Below are 25,882 nucleotides of genomic sequence, written 5' to 3'. Positions count from 1 at the left end.
CTCTGATCTAATTCTGTTTTCTTCTGTTCTTGATCTAAATAAGTTCAAATTTAACTAATTTAACCACATATTCATTTAATTAAATCCAAAAACACATAAATAGGCAAATTACACTTTTGCCCCTAACATTTCACATTTTTCACAAATTAGTCTCTATTTCACAAAAATACAAAATAAATAAACTTTCCTTGCACAATAGCTTGGCCGAATATGCACTAAGCTCATATAAATCCTTGCATGTCATTTATTTCACATTTTAGTTCCTCAATTTATTATTTTTGCAATTTAGCCTTAATTACTCAAAATCATCAAAAATTCAATTTCAACATATATATATATATCCATTTCATATATTTTATTTTCTATCATTAAACAACAAAATTACAAGCTTTCAACAATGGCAAAACACAAAATAATCATCAAATTCAAAAGTTTAAGCATGGGTCGAGTAGTATTCGAAACAACAATCTCAAAAAATAAAAATCATCAAAAACCGAAACCGAAACATACCTTAATTTGCTTGAGCAAGGGCCGAATACCTAGGTTGGTTTTCTTATTTTCTTTCTCTTTTCATTCGGCACAAAGATAATGAATATGGCCACTTTCTTATGTTTTGTTTTTATTATAATAACATTATAATATATAAATTATTATTTAACCTTTATAAATAATATAAAAACAATATATTTTAAACATAATGCCGTCCACTATCTTTTCAATGGTCAAATTGCAACATAAAACCCCCATAATTAAAGAACAAAACTATTCGGCCCTTTTTGAAATAACCACTAAATTTTTATTTTACGCAATTTAATCCTTTTATTTAATCGGACACTCAAACCATAAAATTAAAGCACGAAATTTTCACACAAGTAAATTCATACATAATAAACACAGAAAATAATTTTAAAATATTTTTCTAACTCAGATTCGTGGTCCCGAAACCACTATTCCGACTAGGGTCAAAATCGAGCTGTTACATTCAGAGTCGGCTCCAATGGTGTTTTTTGAGTTGTTTTCTTCAATATCCTTTGACGACTTACTCATTTCTTATTATCCTTGTCATATATAAATCTTAGAATGCCAGAAAATCTAAAAATTATGTTTTTCCGTGTGTTTGGAGCGCGATTTGAAAAATCCACACGACCTGGCACATGGTCGTGTGGCAGTCCTTGTGGCTCACACGACTGTGTGTCCACCTTTTTAGCTCTTGAAACTTGCTCCAAATTTACATTTCCACTCGTTTTTCACTCCTTTTGCTCCCAAATGCTCTCTTAAGTATAGAAACATGGATTTAAAGAATTAATAGCATAGAATTCACCAATTTACATCGAATAATAATCCAAAAATGTATTAAGAACGGAATTAAAACATGTTACTTTTATCACTGATCAAATATCCCCACACTTAAGCGTTTGCTTGTCCTCAAGCAAAATCCTCAACTCACATTCGAGTTAAATTTTCCCAATTTTTCATTTTCATCTATGATGTTTCAAGATAATTTGCAAACAATCATGCATTAGAAATTCAACCAAAAGGACACTAAATATTTATGCAGTTGAAGCTAAAATTTTTAAAGCACAAAAACATAGGTGTCTCCCCTTATCTAAATAATGACCTTAAATTCAAAATCAATAAGAATTGAAATTCTTACTAAAGATTCACTCAAAGCACTCAAAGTGTTTAAGGCTCAAGCAATATGCACTCAATAGTCGAACAAGAAATGTCATCACCATAGGCTTGCTTAAAAATCAAATCTCCACCACTATAAAATAAGATGTCACACCAATCAAGAGGTCTTTAAAGGGTTGTAACAGGGCTTAGGTGAAGGGTATGGAAAAGGTCAAAAAATTCGGTCATAATCGAGATTGAGTTGATAAGTTACCAAACTAGAAAAACAATCAGTTGCTGAATTAACATAATTTACATCAACAAGACTAATCAAGAATAAAAATGAGCTTTTGAATAGAATATGCAACTAACGATTCAAGCTCAATCAAATATATATTTTCATTTTCATTTTTTCTTTTTAGAACAAAAATAAAATTCAGCAATTCAAAAAATGAAATATAGTTAGGCAACTAACCAAATCAAATCTCAACAAGAAGGGAGTCAATAACAATGATAATTTTACAACATACATATGGGTTATGGGTTAATAAAAATGTGTTAGACAAAAAAATGTGTTAGGATCAAAGGGGTTTTCTAAGGGTTAGTTCAATAGGTAAGCTTTTTACAGGTTAAATGGGTTAAATCCTAAGTGCATCTATCATCTCAATATATCAAATCAATAATGTGGTCTCAACAAGCATAATCGAAGCAAAATCTAGAATAAGAAATTAAGTTGACAAACTTGCAAATTTAAAATTTCAAGATAATACTTCAACTCGCGGTAAACAACCTAAAATAATAATTTCTTAAAACAACTTACCATGCTTAACTCTCTCGTGACTCAAAGTATATATCAATCAATTCATAAATATCAACAAATAAATGCAATACAACATTCATAAAAATTCCAAATAAAAAAAGTCACTCTAATGGAGGGTATGAGAAAATTACTTAAACATAAGAAATAATTCAGGGATTTTATCACAAATATACAAACAACCTCCCCACACTTAAGATGTACATTATCCTCAATGTACAAACATATATAAGTATCGAATAAGCACAATATCAAAAGAGACGAAGAGAACTGAAACTGCCATGAGTTTGGATGAAATCTCCAGAATAGGGAAAATCAAAATCGTGGGCAAATCTAAATGAAGTGCATGTTTCGGAGAAAACTAATAAGAATATAAACACAAATAAATGAGAAGATAAAAAGATTAAAAACTTGAAATAAAAAACTATCAAAATAATAAAAATAACAACATAATTCAAAATAAAAATAAAAGTACAAAAGAAAATAAAAATAACTAAAGTAAAGAAAATTAAAATAAATCAGTGATCGTCGTCGTGAGATGTGATGGGATTGTGAGGCGCATGATTAGGAGTAGGATATGGAGATGCTGGCGAATTTGATGCAAATTTGCGTCAATGTTATCGAATAGCTTAAAGCATCGCTGCTCAAAGTGATCAAACCGCTAGAAGAGATCCTTGAGAGTAACAGCGCGAGTAGCCGTAGGGTGGCTTGGCGAAGGAGAATGAGGTGGGTCTGCATGGTGAGGAGGATCATCATTGGGAAACTCCTTATGCTCATCCATGTTGTCTCTCAATCATCCTCATATGACTCATAATCGATAAACCCTACGAGATCATCTGTCCAACCAGTGTAAAGGAGGATGTCTGCACTAGAATATCAATGAGGCCAAAATACTTCGCTAACGAGTCACATAAGGGCCCAAATAGCTAGGACTCTTCCTACTGCGGTCAGACTGATGGAAAAAAGATAGAGTGATGAAGTATGCAAGATTGAAGGGACGTCGCATTGCCATGCTTCAAAGAAAATAAGCATCATATGTACCTACGACCCTGGTGCTCTCCCTCTAACCGGTTAATGTATGAGCCAAAATGGCATGGATATAGCATAGTGCCGAAGGTAGATAAGTTACCTTTAACTGACTTGGGTTATATGGTGTCACAGTCGCAGTAATCTCAGTCCCAACAGAGAGAAAGTGACTGATGGATGTGTCAGTATAACATAGGGAACACCTTGGTACTCATGAACTCCTCGGAATAAAGTCCAAGGGCGGCTCCAAAACCCAGGACACTCAGATAATGCGTCATACCACTGAGTCTAAAGGAGACAGTGCGCAGCTCATCCCACTGCGACATAACTTGCCTTAGAGAGAATGTCGAACAGAACATCAGTATGAGTTTTGAATAAGTGGGCTCGATGATGGTAAATAATCGGTCTCATAAAGCTGTATCAATCAGTGCTCATACTCTATTAGCTAAGTGGACCACCTCTAATGCCTCCCAGTCTATGCAACGACCTGAACCCAAGGGTCACTCCCGTAAATACTAATATTGGTCCTCATGTGGAACTGAGATGATTAGAGACACGAATGTCTCACAATTAAGGAAGGAACCGATGATGAGGTCACGCCCGGTGTCTTTCATTTTTTTGAAGTAGGAATAGGAACCTTAGATTTACCTCTCGTGTTTGGCATAATGTACCTAAAATAAGAGATAAAAACAAGTATGTCAACAGGATAATAGATTAAAAGATCAAATGCACGAAACACACAACAATTATAATGAACACAATAGAGCAATCCAATCAAATGTACAACGAACACCGAACCCGAACCCAAACTAAGACCTAAACTATGCAAAAGACTAATAACAAATCTAATGTTAATATTAAAATATAATACCTAGCAGTCATCAAAATGATAATATAATAGTAGTAACAACAACAACAACAATAGTAATTAAAACTAAACCTAATGTTAATAACAATCATCAAAATAACTATGATAATAAAAATAATCCTAATAAATATATAATACTAATAAACAATATAGTAGTAAGACTAAAACAACACAATTAAAAATAAATAATATTAATAATAAATAAATACAAAAACAAAAAAGTGGGACCAAATCGTAGGGGTTGATTTGGCAGACAGCGGTGGCATAGGGGAGGTGCACACCATGGCGAAGGCACGGCGATCGGTGCAATGAGGAATGGATGACAACAGATCTGGGGTTTTAAGCAACTGTGAGTGGGGAAAGGAGGGGAAAACACACGGAGATCGATTCACGATCAGAGCGACAGTCGAAGACGATAGTTGCTCACGGTTCAGGAAGCACGACCGATGAGAGAGACGGGGGAAACAATGGTTTAAAGAAGGTGAAGATGGGAGGTGTTGGTTTTCGGGTGGGGGAGAGGGTGAAGAAGGAGGGGAAGGAGGTCTAATTTGACAAGGGGAAAGAGATTTGGGGGATGCATATAGGTGGCTAATGGAGTAGAAAAAGAAAGATCAATAGCGAGTCCAGTGTGATGAGTAGTGGAAGGTGATGGGGGTCGGTGGCGTGAAGGTGACTAGTTAGAGAGGAAAGGGTAAGGGCAGCGACGCGGAGAGGAAAATGATAATCTAAAAAAATTAGGGTTTTCATTTTTAAAAGGGGGACACTGTCGTGTATTGGCACGTTAGGACACACAGTTGTGTCGTACTCCTAGGTGCCTCTAAGCCCGTGTTCCATTTCGAGATTTTAAAAAAATTCAGCTTAAGGACTCACACGTCCCAGGTCACGCCCTTGTGTCCAGGACGTGTGTCTCACACGACTGTGTCTCTAGGCCGTGTGTGACACAACTGTGTGCGATCACCCTTCCCTTCTTCCACGCCCGTGTGCGAGGTCGTGTGAGTCACACAGTCTCACACATGCCCATGTGACAGGCCGTGTGAGACTCTCTAGTCTGTATAACTCTCAGTGCCCATGTGGGGAAAATTAAAATTGAAAAAGAATTAGCTCTAGCATCTACACAGTCGTGTCTCCATGCCGTGTAGACCACCCCAATCCGTGTGAGCCCTTTTTTTGCAATTATTTTTTCAAAAAAAATTGAAGTAATAAATATAAAAATGAAAGTAATTAATTTTTTTTTGTTTTTTTAAGAAAGTAAAATAAATAAATAACACAAAAATATTTGGCTTGCCTCTTGAGAAGCGCTTATTTAGAGTCTAAGCTCGACTTCTCTTTTTAAGCTCACGATCAAGGCAGATCTTGGAGCCGAAGTTCCTCTCTCCTGATATCAGTTTAACCACCAAAATAAGGTTTGAGACAAGTACTGTTTACCTTGAGTGTGTCAAATTCAGAATGTGTTACCTCAACTTTACCGTATGGAAAAATAATTTTTACCATAAATGGGTTAGACCCTCTTGACTTAAACTCTAAAGGAAAAATCCACAGATCCAATATGTCTAACAGCACTTTGTCCCCAACTTTGAATTGGTTCATTCTCTTCACATGCTCATCATGAAGTCTCTTTGTTTCTTCCTTATATTTTCTCGGTTTCTCATCATCCTTCATTCACCATTCATCTAGTTCGTTGAGCTGCACCATTCGCTCTTCAATTGTCCTTCGAGTTCTATTACTTTGAATAAAATACGAATCCAACACATTTTCATGATGGATTTCCTACAAAGAACGTTAAGCCACATGACTACTAATATTAATAGAATAATTAATATTATCTCGCTCGCTAGGGACTCTCACAAAATCACGTGCTTGAAGAGTAATATTTTCTGCACCTACACGAAGCACAAGTTCACCAATACCTACCTCAATAATAGTTCTCGCAGTGGCTAAAAAGGGTCGACCTAAGATCATAGGTACCTCAATATCCTCATTCATGTCCAACACAACAAAATCAATACGGAATATAAATTTATCTAATTTCACAAGTACATCCTCAACAATACCCCTATGATATCTAATTGATCTATCCGCTAATTAAATACTCATCCTAGTGGGTCTGGGTTCCCCAATACCCAGTTGTTTGAACATCTTATAAGGCATGACATTTATACTAGCCCCTAAATCAGCCAAAGCTTTTTCAACATTTAAACTACCAATGAGACAAGGAACATTAAAACTCCCTGGATCTTTAAGTTTGTTGGGTACTTTGTTTTGGATAACAGCCGAGCAAAGTACATTAAGCTCCACTATCAACAAGTCATCTAACTTCCTTTTATTTGTTAACAGCTCCTTTAAAAATTTTACATACTTTGGCATCTACGAAAGGGCTTCAACAAAAGGTAAGTTAAGATGTCGTTTTTTTTTAAAGTTCAAGAAATTTACCATATTGTTCGTTTATGCGGTCTCTCTTCAATGCTGTCGAATATGGAATTCATGGTTTGTATTCTCTAACCACCAGCTTATGCTCTTTCTTACTTTCCTAAACTTCATCACTTTTCACAGCAGCTTCTAGCTTTGACTTCTTTTCCGGCTAGACTAACCCTTCCACGTTTCGAACAATGATTGAGTAGATTTTCTCCCTTGGGTTAGTTTCGGTGTTGCAAGGTAAGCTACCTTGCGGTCTTTTCAAAACAAGTTTGGCAAGTTGTCCAATTTGATTTCCAAGCCAACATCTCCACAAGGTTCGGTTTCTTCTCTTGCTGATAAGGTTTCTAAAAATCTGGAGGGGTTTGTGACCTTAGATTTTCCTAACCACCCTAAGAAAGATTTGGATGATTCATTTATCCTGCATTTATAAGTATTGCTATATGGGTTATTTTGAGGTCTAGAATTATTACCCAAAAACTCAACTTGCTCATGCTCCATGTTAGACTTCAAGGATGAATATTTTGGATTAATCATATCCACTCCATTTGCATCGCATTGCATCACCGGATTTACCTGCTTAGAAAAATTCAAACCATTAAATTTTTTATTTAGTGTTTCCACTTGGCTTGCCAACTTAGCAACTGCATCTATATTAAAAAAACCGGCTGTTTTCATCGGTTTTGTTCTCTTGACTTGTCACTAATAGTTATTCAGTGCTATTTCTTCAATAAACTATTGAGCTTCCTTGGGTGTTTTATTATTCAGTGTTCCGCCAACTTTTGCATCAGTTAATTGCCTAGTTGAGAGATTCAAACCATTGTAGAAAGTTTGAACTTGTAACCACAAAGGTAACCCATGATGAGGGCACCTTCTTGACAGATCTTTAAATCTCTCCCATACATCATATAATGTCTCCATATCAAATTGAACAAAAGAAGAGATGTCATTTCTCAACTTAGCTGTTTTGGCCAGTGGGAAGTACTTCAACAGAAACTTTTCAGTCATTTGATCCCAAGTTGTGATAGAATCTCATGGAAGTGAATTCAACCATTGTTTTGCCTCACTTCTCAAAGAGAATGGTAATAACCATAAGTGTATGGCATCATCAGAAACGCCATTGATCTTGAATGTGTTGCAAATCTCTAGAAAGTTAGTCAAATGAGTATTTGGATCTTCATCTTTCAAACTATCAAACTAAACATATTGTTGTATCATTTGAATTGTGTTCAGCTTCAGTTCAAAATTCTTTGCAGTAGTGGCAGGTCTCATAATACTCGATTCAGTCCCAATTAGAGTAGGCTTAGCATAATCATACATACTCCGAGGAGCAGGAGCTGTAGGAGGTAGTTGATTATTGTGATTATCACCCATCTCCAAGTAATATCCTTTTCCTTTTGATCGTCTACTATATTCAATTGTCATTTCCTTTCTTCTTTAACCTCTCTACGATTTCTATGAGTAGTCTTTTGAATCTCATTATCAAAAAGCAATGGATCTAACGAGTTTCCTCTAGTCATAAATCAAAAGAACCTGCCAGAAGCAAACAAACAAAAAATTAAAATATAAAAATTAAATTAGAAATAAAAATAAAAATGGCTAAATTAATAGAAATAAAGTTTTCCTAATATTTCAATCCCCGGCAAAGGCGCCAAAAACTTGATGCAATCGTAAACCAATTAAAAATATGACTAAGGCAAGTGCACCTATCAATTATTAGTATAACTACTGTGAGCAAAGATATCGTTCCCATCAGGACTAAAAGTACTAGTAATTACCATCTTTCTATTATTTAACCAAATTTTTGGAGTGATTGATCAAAACTAAAATTAATTAAAGAACAAGGCAAAGAACAAATCAGAAAAACAAACGATTAACAACTAAGAAGCGAAACAATACCCAGGAAAGAATCCACCTAGATTTTATCTGTCATTATCAATCTGAATTAAACAATTTCTCCACTTAGCATCTTGATACGTAGAAATCCCTATATTATGCTAATATTTCTTTCGAAAGTAAGAGCAACTGACTCTAGGATTGCATGCAACTCCACTCAATTATGCTAGATTTACTCTTAAGCAGAGTCTATTCCTCATCTAATTTAAGCACAACAAACATGGATTAATAGTCTGGAAATCGTAAACCAAGAATTAAACACACATAATTAAGAAAAAAATTCAAGTATTTATTGCATAAAATAGAAATCAAAAGACAGAATTCGTCATAAGGTTCATCTCCTCTAGGTATTTAGAAAATTAGTTCATAATCCCAAATTAAAATATCTCAAAGACAGTATAACCAAAAGAAATAAAGAAACTCATAATAAACTTCAAAGAAATCAAAAGGAGATATTCAATCTTGATGGAAATCTACTTCAGAGTTGACTCCAATGGTGTTTTTCGAGTTGTTTTGTTCAATATTCCTTGACGGCTTACTCCTCTCTTCTTATCATTGTCATATATAGGTCTTAGAATACTCGAAAAACCTAAAAATTACATTTTTTTTTCGCTTGTTTGGAGTGCAATTTGTGAAATCCACACGGTCTGGCACATGGCCATGTGGTAGCCTGTGTGGCTCACAAGACCGTGTGTCCATCCTGTTTGGAATGGCTCAACCCGTGTGGCTCATGAAACTTGTTCTAATTTTTTTATTTTTGCTCGATTTTCTCTCCTTTTTCTCCCTAAATAGAAACATGACTTTAAAGGATTAAAAGCATAAAATTCACAGTTTTACATTGAATAATCATCCAAAAATACATTAAGAACGAAATTAAAACATGTTACTTTTATCACTTATCAGATCTCTTGGCAAATAGAAATACGAATACGAGTCATTGCCATAAAAAATTTGGTATAGTTATTAAGACTAATTTAACCAAGGCGACTCTTATGGCTAAGGATAATTTTGAACTTTATCTATGATGAACTGAAACGAATCAACTCCAACTCGACCATATATTAAAGGCATTCCCAAGTATCTTCCCAGATTACTAACTTTAGAGAAACCAAGTTTGGCATAAAGCCTTAATTATTCCTCCATATTAACATTATTCAAGAAATAAACTTGAGTCTTTTGTTGATTAACCCGAAGCCTAGAGAAGTAACAGAGAGTATCCAACACATACTTCAGACAGTCAGCACCTTTCATATCTGCCCTACAAAGAAGTATTAGATCATCCGCGAAAAAAAATGAGACACTCTTGGACCTCTACGAGAAAGCATGAGTGGTTCCCAACAATGTTGTTCGACTACCATATAAATCTACTGTCCCAAACGTTCTATACCTAAAACAAAAAAATACGGAGTCAAAGGATCACCTTGACAAACACCTCTAAAATGGATTAAATTACTTCGTGACCTTCCCATTCCAAGGTAATTGCATGGATGATGCCGAAACGCAATCCATTATAATCCTCATCAGAGCTTCCGAAATTCTCGCATCAAGCAAAGTTCCTCGTAACAAATCCCATCTAACCCGATCACAAACTTTCTTCATATCGACCTTTACAGGTATCTAGCCCTTCTTACTCTTTGTATTTTTCATTGTATGAATAGCTTCTTGTGCCACTACTATGTTATCCGATGTGCTTCGTGATGCAATAAAACTTGACTGATTTTGCTTTACCAAAATTTGCATTCCTCGACGAAGGTAAATAACAATTAATTTAGTGATGACCTTATATAACACGATACAAAGACTAATTGGGCAAATTTGATTAATAGTTTCTACACCAATGATTTTAGGGATAAGAACCAGAAGAGTTCTATTGAGATTTGGCTCTAAAACCCCTCCACTAAAAACTTTTTTAACCATTTCGAAGACACTTCCGCCTACAATATACGAATTATCTTTATAAAATTTTGTATGAAAATCGTTGATTCCCAGTGATTTTAGAGGGGCATTACTAAACATAAAATGTTTGACTTCTTCCATAGACACCTCGCAAGAGAGCATTTAAAGCAATCCCACTTTAATCCTCAAAAAGCGCCCCTAAATTGGGTAATCTCCAAGCTGGTAATCATATGCATGCTTCCTTAACCGCTCACTATCAAAGCACCACTCTGACTCATCAATTTTCAAAGCCTCAATTCTATTCTACTTCCTCATTTTCATATTACGACCATGGAAATATTTTGTGTTTCGATCACCATTCCAAAGCAATTCACATCGTGACTTTTGGAACCATAGAAGCTCCTCTTGATGTAAAATTTGTTCAATTTCTAAGCGAATTTCCATTTCTTTTTGTTTTAAACGTTCAGAACAACATCGTTCTAGCCTTTCCTAAACCCAATCCAACTTTCTCAACACCCTCCTTTTTTGTGAAAAAATATTTCCAAACACTATCTTATTCCAATCTTTAATCTGCTGAGTTAACCTCTCCAAATTCTCTATAATACTAACATCAAATCTCCAGGGTTTTGCAACAACATCACGAAACTCTAGATGAGTTTGCTAGCTTGCTAAGAAACGAAAGGGCCTCTCACCATCTCCTCCTTCAGTCGTACTAGCCGAAACAAGGATTGGTCGATGGTTTGATTTCAACCTATAAAAGTGTCGAACATAGTAATTAGGTGCAAAGGATAACCAAAGATCATTACCTAGGGCCCTATCTAAACGTTAAGAAAGATTGTCGTTGCTCCAAGTATATATCAATCCCTGAAACCCAAAATTTACGAGTGCCTATTGAAACACTAAAGACTTAAAGTGGTTACAGCCCAAATTTCGAGCCTTTGCCCTTCACGCCTTTCTTCACAGCTTAAAGCGACATTAAAATCCCCAACAAAAACTCATGGTTCCACCACTTCAGCAGCTATTACTTCCAAGTTATTCCAGAGTTCTTGTCTTGTATGAAATTGAGGACTTGCATAAATTGTAGTGCACAAAAAGGAGTTCAATTCCCATCAACCCAAATTCTCATATGTATAAATAGTGTATGCACCTTCAAGATATCAACAATAATATCATCATTCCATAGCAGCCATATACCCTCAGCAAATCCCATGGCTTCCACTCTAAAAGAATTTTCAAACCCAAGCTTAGCTATCACTGAGTCAGCTTTACATCCGTTGATTCTTATCTCAAATAAAACAACAAAATCTGGCTCAAATTCCTTTTTACATTTGACAAAGAAATTTCGAAAACGGGGATGCCCACACCCCTGACAGTTCATACTCCACACCTTCATACTTCACACGTTGAAATTTCCCATCAATTTGCACTTTCGAGACCAACGATTTTCCCAAATCAATAAAGGCTGCAAGCCTCATGAATTGACCTCCAGAAGTACTATCAGTATTTTAGTCAATTTTTGCAACCGTCCCTATCATATTACCAATAAACCGTAGACAGCTTTTAATATACATACCTTCTAGCATCCCAGGCAATCTAATCCAAACCAACAGGCTTGACGGATAAGGTTGATCCGTTGAAAATGTCGGCGTCCAGGGTCTCACTGCCAGATAGTGCCCAAATATTGTCATGGTCCACTAGCCAACACCTCTAAATATTCCTCATCAGTTTGAAATTTGACCAAGAAATAATCATATTCAAGGTCTGATCTGCAAAGGTTGATTTGTTCTCCAAATTTCCAGCAATTTGTTAACCATGGCAAAATATGAAATTTTCCTCCCAAGTAGCTTAACAATCACTATTATTGGCATTCGCTTAGCAATGAAATGATGTACCCAATTAGGGAAAGTTATTGATGGCACACCATCCATAATCACCGTATTCGCGTCCCCATCCTCCAATTTGAAATCCTCCTCTTACTGCATATTAGCCCCTGTAGAAGCACTTCCCATCAACTTTTCTTTCCATGATACAAGTTGAGTACCAACCCTATCCACTCTAATCCCTTTTTCGTTTACCACTAGGTCATCAAGATCCAGTGATTCGTCCGTCCTGCGTTTAACCTTCCTTGTTGACCTTCCGACGTCGATTGCAGAATCCATCGTTTTCAAACTTTTAAATTTACTTTATATATTTGAATAATAAATAATTTTTATTGTTGAGAGAAGAAAATAAAATAATATCTTTTATAAATGTTACAATTTATTAAAGTTTTTTATAAAAATAAAAAATAATAAAATAAATAACATTATTAAAAATAAACCATCATTTAAATTTTACAATTTCATTATAGATTTACTAAATTTTATTATTTAATAATAGTATCTATGTTGAAAATAACAAAGTGAAGTTATCAAATATAGTCCAATTCTTAATACAACCAACTCATGCATCATATATACACAAATTTCAAGTCGAAAACTAACTTGAAAATTTGGAGTCAAATTTTATTTATCACTTTTGAAAAGAAGTTATAATCTATGAATTTATTGGTTACAAAGAAGACTCAGTTGATTCTTCTCTTTGATGGGTCTTCGATCTAAGGACCATGTAGACTTAATCTTTGATGGATACGAGTCATTTCACAAATCGTTGAGACTTGACCATAAGTAATTGATGTTCGCTTCAAGGGTTGTCGAGACTTGATCTTGAAAATGTGTTTGGAGATAGTTTAGACGCAAGGGTCTTCGAGACTTGATCTTGGATGGATGGTTTTGCTTCAAGGGTCATCGAGACTTGATCCTTAAAATGGATTTTGTTTCTTTTGGTGCAATTGAATTGTGAAGGTTTTGATCCAAGGGTCGTCTAGACTTAATATTAGATGTAAGGATGATTCTATTTCAAAGGCTTCTAGGTTTGATCTTGAAAGAATGAGTTTAGATCCTTTCAATCGATTGAACAAGATCAAAAAGCCACTTTCTTTAAAGCTAATGTAGTGTTCGTCATAATTTCTTTGAGTTCTTCAATTTTTTTGAGACTTTTTGAGATTTTGGAAAGAACTTCTAACCTTGAAAATCTTCTCCTCAGACTTCAAGTTCCAAATGGATTTCTAAACTTGTGGAGTTTTTGAATGGCTTAGAAGTGACCTCATATTATAGCATTAACCACTCCAGCTAAAAGGAGTTCTTGTGAAATATAAAATCTTCATTTGAAGTGATCCAAAAAGATAAACTCTTTTGTTATTTATTTAATTGATTTAGAGATAAAATAATTGTTTCTACCTATTTTTGTTTCCTTAATTTGAAAACTATTAATGAAAGTGCTTGACTACAGTGGCCACTACAGCTTGACACTGCAAAAACTGTGCAAAAAAAACACAAAGAACACCAAAGTTTATTTACACAATTCAGTTTCCCTATGTCTACGAACCCTAGCTCAGTAAGTAATTCCACTATCTTTAATCCACTATCACTCCTTAAGTATAGAGATTTCATCTTTGTACCTAAAGGCTAGAACACTCACCTCCGAATTATCCCCCTGAGAACTTGGGCAATAAACACTCAACAATGTTTACAATATAGTTTGCACTCTTTCACAAAAATTGTTCCTCAATGAACAAATTAAAGTGTTTCAATAAGCTATAATACAAAACTTAGACAATCCCCAAATTATATATCAATTTCGGCTTGGCTAACATAGAATCTAAGTGAATACAAAATAACTCCTTGAAAATAACTATTACAATATCAACATTCAAAGAACAAGCAATCAGATATATGATCTCCAAAACAACAACACAATCTTGATCGAATCTCTACATTCTAAAGGTTGAATTGATTCACTCATATCCAATCCAATCTTCAAAGGCCAAGGATTTCCATAGATGGAACATAGTATCTTCAACCAAACAACACATTAACATGTCTATAGATAGAACATAGTATCTTCAATTAAACTACCTCAATGGTAGCCTGCAGTGAGCACTGCCGACTGCCACTCATTTTCATTCTTCACATCTTACCTTAACAATAATTATTTAATATTATCACTTACTTATTTTTAATTTAATTAGTGAAAATATAATTTTTTATTATTTATCTCTCAGTTAATTTAAATTAATTAAATAATAATAATTATGAGATTGTATATGATGTCATTATTTTTACTCGTAGTAATTTTGGCTTAACTTACGGTAATTTTAACTTGACATGTGACACTTTGTAATTGTTCTAAAAAATTAATCTACAAATACTCTTTTAAGACTTGATCTCGTACACAAACTTAATTGTATGTAGTAAGTGAACTAGTATTGAAATTTAATTTGTTGTCATAAGTATCTTTTTTAATGAAATTTCATAAAATAAAAAAAACTTTAACTGCTTTGAAATCTTGGCTGAGAAAGTTTTCATATCATAAAACCATATAAAAGCTTAAGTCATTAAACCATGAAACCTTTCTGTAGCTGAACAAGGTATTTTACTTTGACCAAACTTCAATTCTTATAGGAATCTGATTGTAGGAACAATTTTTTCCTTATCCCTTGTAAATGTCAAATATAGAGTTGTAATCCTATGCAAACTCGTAGACCTTGATTTGTAGTCTGAGAAAAATTCAATCGTGTTTCTATTGAAATTAAGACCCTTTAATTGACAAATATTTTATCAACTTTATCTCATTAGATTGAAATCCAAAAGCAATTAAAAGTTATAGTCGATGATAATGTAGAACTCGTATTTGTTTTCCTACAAAAGCAAGGTTCGACTATTGGATTTTATAACAATCTAATCGATATTTCCTCCTTATTATACCGATTGTTGTTGTTTTTCTTTCTCGAAAGCTCAAGTAGAGAGTTTGAAGTCAATTGTGTTATAACTCATGACTATCGATCAACATGGCAAGCGATAGAACATATGGCATTCGTGATGACCAAGATGGATCAATTCCAAATTTTGGAAATCAATTTGGAGAGAGGAAGATTTGTTCTGAGCTTCATAAAATCAACATGGAAAGGGAAAATTAATTCTAAACTTTGCAACATCAACATGGTACAGGAAGATCAATTCCGAACTTTGCAATATCAATATGGAGACAATTTTGATCTTAACAACATCAATATGGTGGAAGAACATGCAATGTCCATCATGACCAATGACAATTAATCTCGAACTTCACAACTTTCTCATGGTTGATAAATAAAACATGTTGCGCTTATTAGAAATCTGTCTTAGACTTTGAAGTGTCAATATAGTGAGAGGTAGAGCATGTGCCAGGGAAGTTCCATCTTAGACATAGAAACACCAGGGTGGCAAAAATAACTTATGCACACCAAAGATTATCCATCCAGATTTTGAGGCACCAAGGTGGTGAAGATAGCTCATTCATCGTTGGTGGCAACCAAACCTTAGATTTTACGAGAGTCCATATTGAAATAGTGAAAGTCTATTTGTTTTGATGCATCCAGATGGCAGGAAAATTCATTCAACCTTTTGCAACATCAAGATGGTGAAGCATATACCAAACATAAAGACCAAGGTATATCCATCGAAGCACTAAAATAATTGAAAATCAAGCCTGCACCGAACTGAATGACTAATGATTAGTCTCATTATTTGTTATTACATTATGGCCCAGAGTAGATTTGTTTTCCAACTCGATATGGAGGTTAGGTTTTGAAAACTCAAGCCCTTAAGCTTTTTCTTAGAACTTGATTTTACCAAATTTGTTCTCCAAGGCAGATTCATTTCCAACTTGAGGTGGAAGTCCAGCTTTCAAATCCAATACACTTTGAAGTTCAGCTCTAGGGATCTTTTTTTTTTTTTGTGGTGCTGACTGAACCTGGTGATAAAACCAAGCTCATGCTTAAGAGCCACATCATTTTGGAAGAACTGTTTATGCTTATGATTAAGAGCATCATCATTTATTTTGGATGAATAGTTTAAACTCGTGCTTAGGAGCGTCATCGTTTAGGCTGAACAGTTTAAGCTTGTGTTTAGGAGCATTATTGTTTTGGATGAATTGTTTGGGCTCGCGCTTAGGAGCAATATTATAGTTTAAGCTCGTGTCATAATGACCAATTCCAAGTTTGATTATGCTACTTATTCTTCTTCTTGGAGTTGCATGATTTTATCTCAAATTTCTTAAATTGAGCCATTTCGGGAAGTCAAACTGAGAGGCTTCCGAGAATGGTTATGATAATGAATTAGAGTGGCATTAAATAGAAATTAGACATTAACTAGAGTTAGTAAGGGGTAATTTAGAGGGTTTAGTAGTTATGACTTATGGACTAAATTGTAAGTTTATCAAAATTATTAGGATCAATGTGTGAATATTAGAAAGCATGATTTAGCATATTAAAGGCCATTATCTTGTAAATATCACAAGCCTTTAATAGCAATATGCCTATTTTTAAATTTGTAAGAGAGGGAACAGTTAAGGGAATTATTTTCCATGATCATTTTTCCAAAGAACGACACATATACACATACACAATTCTCTCAAATTCTCTCAACTCTTCAGGCTTTTTCAACTTGCAATTTTGGTTTCCATTTATGCAAGTTTGAATTTAAGATTGTTTTTCAATAAAATATTTTATTAAACAATGGTTTTATATCAAGATTTTTTAATATTTCCCATGGCTTTCTCTTAAGTCACATTAGATTTTGGTGGAGGAGAAAGGAATTAATTTTTGAATTCTTTGCTAAATTTTTTATTTCTACAACAAGGTAAAGTGTGTTCCAACATCAATTTGTAATCCTTGAAACATGAGTTTTGATTTTATTTTTACTTTTCCTTTACTTTTGAGATTTTCCATGTAAATAGAGAAAGCATTGGTCCGAGTTTTCTTTGATGTTTGTGAGTTAGATTACTGTTAGAAATGAGGTTAGAATGTAGCGTGATAGCTTAAATTTAAGTTAGAGAGAGGTTTGATTGAGGTTTCTTAAGTTGTCATTGTTGAGAGCTTTTAGAAGTTCTAAAAAGATTGTGTATTTGTTCATGAGGGGTTGGTGATTTTTGAGAGCGTAGGAGTTTCTATTCCACGTTTAGGTTTTAGGTACAGTTAAGTTAGATTGTATTTCTCTTAATATTTTTATAGAAGTTAGAAAGTTCTCACTATAATGAATTGCATCTCATTAATAGTTTTAGGTGGTTTTAATGTTTGATTATATATTTCTAAATTTTTTTATCATTTCAATTGATTGTTGTAGCCAAGGAAGTGGAAGACATCAAAGGCCAAGGGAAAGGAAAATTTTATTGAGGCATGACAGTTTAGTTTGTACTAGCTTAAACAAAATTCCTAGTATAATTTCTTTAAGTGATTTAGTTTAGGATGTTTTTGCTGATGGCACATTATAATTTGATTTTTTGTTGATGATACATTGTTATATAATTTTATTGGATGTGCCATGTTAATGAGTTGAATAATTATAGTGTGATATGAAGGCAATGCTTGAACATGGGTTGAAATGAAGCTAAAGCTACATTGTTGATGATGATATATGAAGATTTATATCAAATATGGATAACACGTGGTGTTCCCAAGATATGTTTTAATTCTAAAAATTTATATCCCCTATTAACCAAATATGGATGCAAGCAAAGATACATGGGTTAACTCTTAAACCTTAAACCCAATATTACAAGTCAAAAAAGCAAAAAAGAGTTGAGAGAATTTTGTGTTTTTTTTTTCCTTTAGAAAAATGATTGTGGAAAATAACTCTTTTAACCATTCCCTCTATTACAAATTCATAAATAGGCATATCGCTATTAAGGCTAGGGATATTTACAAGATAAGGACCTTTAATTTTCTAAATCATGTTTTTAATATCTACACATTGACCTCACCAGTTTTGCCAACCTTACAACTTAGTCCATAAGCTTTAACTACAAAAATCTCTAGATTAACCTTTTATTAACTTTAATTAATGTCTAGTTTCTATTTAATGATACTCTAATCCACTGTTGTACCCCATTCTCAGAAACCGCACTATTTCGATAAGTCAGATTGATGGTCAGCTCCTTGATAAATGTTGTAGGAGTATGGTTTGACCTAGGTGTATGAAGGTTGAGTTACATAATTAACTTGTGTCAAAACCACTAGTTATTATAATCTGAAAACTGGGGATCGACATTTAAAAATGAAAATGGGAGTCGCCACCGATCTTTTATTAATGTGTGATCGGATCACCTTGAAACTAATTTTTTGGTCTGCGAAATTTTGAGAAAATAGATTCGGGAGTCGATTACGCACGAGGAAGGGTTAGCACCCTCCAAAATTGGTACCGAATTGATTTTTTAATGTCTTAATGTCGAAACCTTGAAAACATTTTAAATACGTTCCTTGATGAAAAAAACTTGGACAAACTAGATTGAATGATGAGACGCACTTATCTCGACGAAATAAATTATCACACCCAGTGAGTTAGGGTGTTACAATTCTATCTTCGAAATTAAATGTGTACCTTTTTTATGAAGATCATGAGTTTAAAGAAGGTTACTTGATTGTTTAAGTCAATCGAGAAATCAGAATCCAGTAAGTTAGGGTTCAATTTCTCAAAATTCTTAAACCTTAAATATTGCCTTTATTTTAAAATTGAGATGACTAAATGCCATATCCAGTAAGTTAGGATCCGACATCTTGAAATCAACAAAGTTTTATTTTGAAATTATACGGTTTTAAAGAAATAAGCATTTGGTTATTTAAATTCATCGAGAAGAATTGAAGCCCAGTAAGTTAGGGCACAATTATCTCGAGAACTATGAGAACCAGCCTTTTTTGAAAATTATGAAATAGAATTATTGTAGTTCTTTGATAAAACACAATTTTACAAATATAACATGATTGAAAAGTGATGTATGACATAAAAGATAATATATAATCCAAACACAAATCAAAGAATAATGAACAAATAATAAATTAATACTAACAAAGATAGCAACAATAATTTTAATCGTACATTATGTCAATATCAATATCAAGATTCAAAGTTATTAATCTAAAAGAAGATAAAATGTAACTAATTTAAAAGAGAAAAGGAATTTGAACTTAGCAAAGTATTTACACAAAATTAAAAAGTAATTTATGAAGATTTGAAATAATTTTGTAATAGAATTAAAAAATGAATACAAATGTTTAAATGAATTTTAAAGAAAGAATTATAAGAAAAAATAAAATAAAAAGAATAAATCACAAAATTAGTATATGTGTTTTAAATTAAATAAGGAATACATACAAAATGGAATATTTAATATAAATAATATATATTTATATAATAATATATGTAAAAAGGGTTGAAATAAGTAAAGTAATAATAGAAAATTTAAAAGAAATAAAATATTTATATAGAGAAAATAGGTAAAATTTACAATTTGAAATTAGTGGTATATTATTATATACATACGTATAAAAAATATTTAGTATAAATTGTCTATACATATAAAATAGAATTAGAATTATGAAATATTATTGTATAAATCTTTAAATTTAAAAATATACATATATATATGGTTTTTTTAAATAATCATAAAATGTGTACAAATTTTACTAGTCAAACATAAAATCTATAAAATAATATATTACAAAAATAAATAATAATATATGGAAAACACAAAAAGATACTATATAACAAAATAAAAATGAATATATATAACAACTAGGAAATTGATGAATAATAAAATAATTAATAGTGACCAGTAATAATAATAATAATAATAAACCCGTTTATTTAGTAAAATAAAACAATGGGTTAATTTAGAAATAAAACCAAATCCTAGGGGCGAATTTGAAACAAATAAACAAACGACTGAATTGAGCAACGCTAAACATTAAAGGGACCATTGCTGCAATTAGACACGCAAATTCAACATTTAAATCCAAACAATGAAAACGACGTCGCACAACTATGGATCAAATTGAAATCAAAATAAAAAAGCGATTCAAATTAAAAAGATTGAAGAAAATCAAATCGAAACACCACAAGCAAATAGACCAAACGCCCAAAGTGAGCGGATCCTTCCCTCGGGTCGGGTCACTGCGCGGGTCGAGGGCTATCAAACGATGTCGTTTTTCAACGCACATAAATGTCCCATTAAAACCTAATTAGCAACCTTTTTTCATTTAAAACAAAAGTTAAAAAGAAAAAAAAGAACCCTAGCCCCCCTTTTATTCTATATCTATTCCTATATATATATATATCCGTCTGATAAACAAACAGAAAAAGGAAAACAATATAAATCGAAAAGAGAACCGAAAAAGAGGAAAACAAAAGAAAACCTTGTTTTTGTATTGATTTTTTTCTTGATACAATATGCCTCTCTGTGTGTTTTTTTTTTTTTGTGTATTCAATCCCCCCCTTTACAAATTTTTGAAAATGGCCTTATATGGCCGAAAAACAATAGGATAAAAATAAAAAGAAAAATTACAGAAAAAAAATCTCGTATTATTTTCTGTCCTTTCTTGTTATTTTCGTTGTTGTTTTGTCTGCCTCTGTCTGTGGCAGGTACGGAGGCCAGCTGGAGGAGGGCGCGTATGGAGGAAATGAATGTGTGTAGTGGCGATGCACGTGCGAGGTCTGGGTCCCGTTGCTGCGGCGCCTGTGATTTCCTAAGGTTTGTATGCTGCTTTGGTGTTGGTTCGTCGGGTTAGGGTTAGCTGATTAGGCTTAGTGGGTTAGGTTTGTATTGGGTTTGGGTAGAAAACGATTTGGGCCGGATGTTGGGTAATGTAATTAGGTAATGGGTTAATAATCAAGTTTGTGATATTGGGGCTTAGCGGTCTGATTAATTGGGCCTACTGTTGTAATAAACTGGACATTTATTTATTTTATATTTTTTATTTTGGTTTTAATACTTGGGTTCGGGCCGGGAAAAATTTGGGTATTACAGCTGTCCCTCTTTGCTCGTTGTTGTGTAACAAGAACGGAGCAAAGACTTTAAAAAAGGCCAATTTTGCCCGGTCGTGCTAGACCTTGGTGCTCTTTTTCTTCAAGTAGCCTCATTCCATCCTATTGCATCTTCAGAGGTGTAGGAATTGGTGTCTCGATCCACTCCACCGCAACGTCGGGGAGATAGGATCTGTAACTCGTAACTTTTGGAAAGTAAGATTCGCCATTGTGGCTTTAATCTTTTTAACTGCAATGTCCAGGAATCAAGATTCACCGATGTGGCTTTAATCTGTTCCACTGCACCGCCAGGGAAGTAGGATTCGCTGTTGTAGCTTTAATCTTTTTAACGACAATGTCAAGGAGGCAAGATTCACCGTTGTGGCTTTAATCTGCTCTATTGCATCGCCAGGGAGGTAGGATTCGCCACTGTGGCTTTAATCTTTTTAACTGCAATGTCGGGGAAGCGATTCACCAATGTGGCTTTAATCCATTCCACTGCATCGCCTAGGGAGATAAGATTCGCTGTTGTAGCTTTAATCATTTTAACTGCAATGTCGGGGAAGCAAGATTCACGGATGTGGCTTTAATCTGTTCCACTGCACCGCCAGGGAAGTATGATTCGCTGTTGTAGCTTTAATCTTTTTAACTGCAATGTTGGGGAAACGATTCACCAATGTGGCTTTAATCTGTACCACTGCACCGCCAGGGAAGTAAGATTCGTTGTTGTAGCTTTAATCTGCAATGTCAGGGAAGCAAGATTCACCGATGTGGCTTTAATCTGTTCCACTGCACCGCCAGGGAAGTAAGATTCGCTATTGTAGCTTTAATCTTTTTAATTGCAATGTCGGGGAAGCGATTCACCAATGTGGCTTTAATCTGTTCCAATACACCGCCAGGGAAGTAAAATTCGTTGTTGTAGCTTTAATCTGCAATGTCGGGGAAGCAAGATTCGCCGTTGTGGCTTTAATCTGTTTCACTACACCGCTTGGGAGATAAGATCCGTAATTCTTCGGTCTATTCCCCCGTAATCTCAGGGAGATAAGACCTGATGCGATCTACTCTACTGTAACTTCAGAGAGATAAGATCCTTTATTTTAATCCGCTCCACTGTAATCTCAGGGAAATAGGATTACTGGCTTCAATCTGATGCGATCTACTCTACTGTAACTTCAGAGAGATAAGATCCTTTATTTTAATCCGCTCCATTGTAATCTCAGGGAGATAGGATTACTAGCTTCAATCTGCTCCGCTGTAATCTCAGGGAGATAAGATTTCTGGCTTCAATCTGCTCCACTGTAATCTTAGGGAGATAAGATTTTTGGCTTCAATCTGATGCGATCTACTCTACTGTAACTTTAGAAAGATATGATCCTTATTTTAATCTGCTCCACTGTAATCTCAGGGAGATAGGATTACTAGCTTCAATCTGCTCTGCTGTAATCTCAGGAAGATAAGATTTCTGGCTTCAATCTACTCCACTGTAACATCAGGGAGATAAGATTCACCATTTCCGGTTAGGAATTCTTCGGTCTAATCCACTGTAATCTCAGGGAGATAAGACATGTGGCTTAAATCTGCTTCCTTACACTTGAAGATAAGATTTTTCGTCTTCGATCTACTCTGCTATTGCTTAGGGTGACAAGATCTGTAATTTCCCAGATCTGTTCTCTGGGGAACATGACCTGTATAATGGACCTAATTATGCCTAAGGATTAGGATGGCATGATCAAAATGAATCAAATGCTCCTAACTAGACATGTGAACAATGTTTGCATGAATGCAGAGTTTTATTTTTATTTTTATTTTTATTTTTATTTTTTTTCGAGAATGATCCTGCTGAGGTTGTCATTACTCGAAATTTATCAAGGCTTTAACACTGACGAGCTACAACGCCTTCTCGCTTGACCGGCTTTTCTGAAAAACATTTAGCCAGGTTGTCCCCCACTGTAAACCTTAAAGTTTAATCCATTAGGGCGCACAATTTGTGTCATCATTCTCCCACTGCAATACAAGGGTAGAAATAGGTGGCTTTTCCTCAACCCTCTCTTATCACAATTCAAGGATATAGGATCTGAATCGTTCTGGTTTTTTACACCATTCTTAGGGTGTCGTACCAAAGACTTATACGTAGATGAAGGCTCTCTTCTCCGAGGTAACCTCTTCCTCTTGCCTGATGATCATCACTTGCTTGTTTATTTAAGTTTTGTCATGAACCTGTCATCTTACCATTTTGTTCAACCAATGCATTTGACAACAAAATCCAAAGAGAAAGTCCAAATTTAGACTCTTCCTTCTCCAATTTCCAACCTTTAAACCTGGTGTGTTCTAAATAATAGTCCTGTTTCAGGCTCCCATATTATTTAGAAACTTTTCAAAGTAATATGCAAAACTTCCTTTGTGAAGGTTTTATTAGTCCATTAATCATTATTCCAATGCAACATGCTTGCAAAAAGGTCATAACAATGGATAATAATAAGGTTGGCTCTGAGCATAGCTCGGAAGGAATAAATTATCAAAAATAGTAAAGAAGGATAACAAAGAAATTAATTTGGTAATATGTATCTTGGAAAAGAATGAAGTAAAAACAAATTCAATAGTATGAAAATTGGATGCCCCAGATATCGCAGCTTGAACTTCTCTGTACAAGCTTTCTAAAGACCATTCTAAGTTTGACATGTGTTTAGGAGATCTACATTGCTTTGTCGATGCCCCAAGATGTTGCCTATCATTTCCTGTTGATTCAGGCATAGCAAGATCACCACATGCCCCAATATGATCAAAATTCGAGTTGCTCTGATCACCTCATGCCTCATTTTAATCAATATTTGAGCCGCCCCTTTCAGGTTTTCAACTCAAATCCCCTTTGGCCTAAGGTGCCCTTTGCTGGTTTTCCCCTTAGCCTCTCCATTTTTTACTTTTTCATTTTCATTTTTCATTTTCATTTTTTCATTTTTCACTTTTTTTTTGAGAAATCAAGGCACCCTTTGCAGGTTTTCACCTTGGTCCTTTCTCCTTCTTCAGGTGAGGTAATTCTTGACTGAATCTGAGTTTACAGGATTTGGCAAGTTTTACCATCTATCCTACTCAAGATCAGAGCTTCTCAGGAAAAGGCCTTTGGCATCCATTTTCCTCTCAAATCCTTTTGTGTAGGAAGAATCTTTCTCCAAATTAGGTTCCCCTTACGGAATTCTCTGAGGCAAACCTTTTGATTGTAGGCTCACATTATTTGCCTTTGGTACATCTGACTGCACTGAATAGCTTTTAGCATTTTCTTTTGATCAGATTGGATTCATTCTACTCAACTAAAACCCAGAGAACAGGGATTTCTACTTCAATTGGTAGAACTACTTCCGTCTTGTAAACCAGAGAAAACAGTGTTGCCCTAGTCAAAGCTCCAATAAACGTTCAAAAAAACAAAGAAGGCAGATGGTAACTTCACATGCCAACCCTTGTAAGTCTCAGTCATTTTTTGCAATTCATTGTTTTGCAATACAGTGACAAACCGTGGTGTCTGATTTTCAATTGATTACAGCCCTCAGCTATCGTGCTGTCATTCAAGTTCAATGCATTTTCCAATACCATCTTCTCTGGAATAAGCATATGATGACATTGACATATGAAATAGTCTCGAATGATCTCAAAAATGAAGTAATGCCCATTAGAAACCTTCAATGATGATGACGGCCATGCCCCACTTTGTGCAAAATTTGAGTCGCCCTTTTCGAGTTTTCAACTCAAAACCACATTTGGTCACAAAGCGCCCTTTGCGAGTTTTCACTTTGGCCTCTCCTTTTTTCTTTTTTTCCTTTTCCTTTTTCTCTTCTCTCTTTTTTCATTTTCATTTTGACCTTGACTTCGATTTTTCTTTTTCTTCTTTTTGTTTTGATTTTGATTTTTTCTTTTTGCTTGCTCTTTTTTTTTTGGATCTGAACTCTTGGGATTAGGCAAGTCCATGGTATCTCTTTTGATTAGAACCATTGCTTCTCAATAAAGTCTTACACATAAGATCTTCCACTTTCACCTCGTATGCGAAAGATCTTTTGGTATCAAATTTCTTTCATAGAGCCTTCTAGGTCGAAACTACGATAGAAAACTTTGGATCCTCCTCTTCAATAAGGATAAAATCCAACAAAACTTGAAGAGATGGAAACTCGACTTCAAATGGGCAAAGCTATACTGAGTCAACAAGAAAGACATTGCTCTGGCAAAGAATTTTCATTGCATCGTCCACACTGTAAATTTTTGTCATCGTGTTGTTGTGCAGATTTCATTATCAGAGTTTAACCCGGGCATATCCTGGTATAATCCTACAAAGATATCTTTGAACTCTAGAGGTAACTTAATGAGGTATCACTTCATTTTTGCGGTCAGGTCAATTCTAATCTTCACCAAGCTCACAATTTCTGATGATTCCTTGTGAGGTAGGATCTGTCTATCCTCTTGTTCAACCATCCTCAACAAGTCCGGAGATAAGCTACA

General features: G+C 34.4%; 1 non-coding gene across 1 annotated transcript; it reads left to right on the top strand.

The window, feature by feature from the left end:
• Positions 1-7,587: 7,587 nt before the first annotated feature.
• On the top strand, positions 7,588-7,694 carry LOC128035209 (small nucleolar RNA R71). Its single transcript, XR_008191609.1, has one exon. It is a non-coding gene; the product is annotated as a small nucleolar RNA R71 (small nucleolar RNA).
• The last annotated feature ends 18,188 nt before the right edge of the window (positions 7,695-25,882 follow it).

Source organism: Gossypium raimondii, chromosome 11 (assembly GCF_025698545.1).
Source record: "Gossypium raimondii isolate GPD5lz chromosome 11, ASM2569854v1, whole genome shotgun sequence".
Lineage (NCBI taxonomy): Eukaryota > Viridiplantae > Streptophyta > Magnoliopsida > Malvales > Malvaceae > Gossypium > Gossypium raimondii.
The sequence above is the reverse complement of the archived record's forward strand: the minus strand, read 5'-3'. Positions and strand labels throughout refer to the sequence as shown.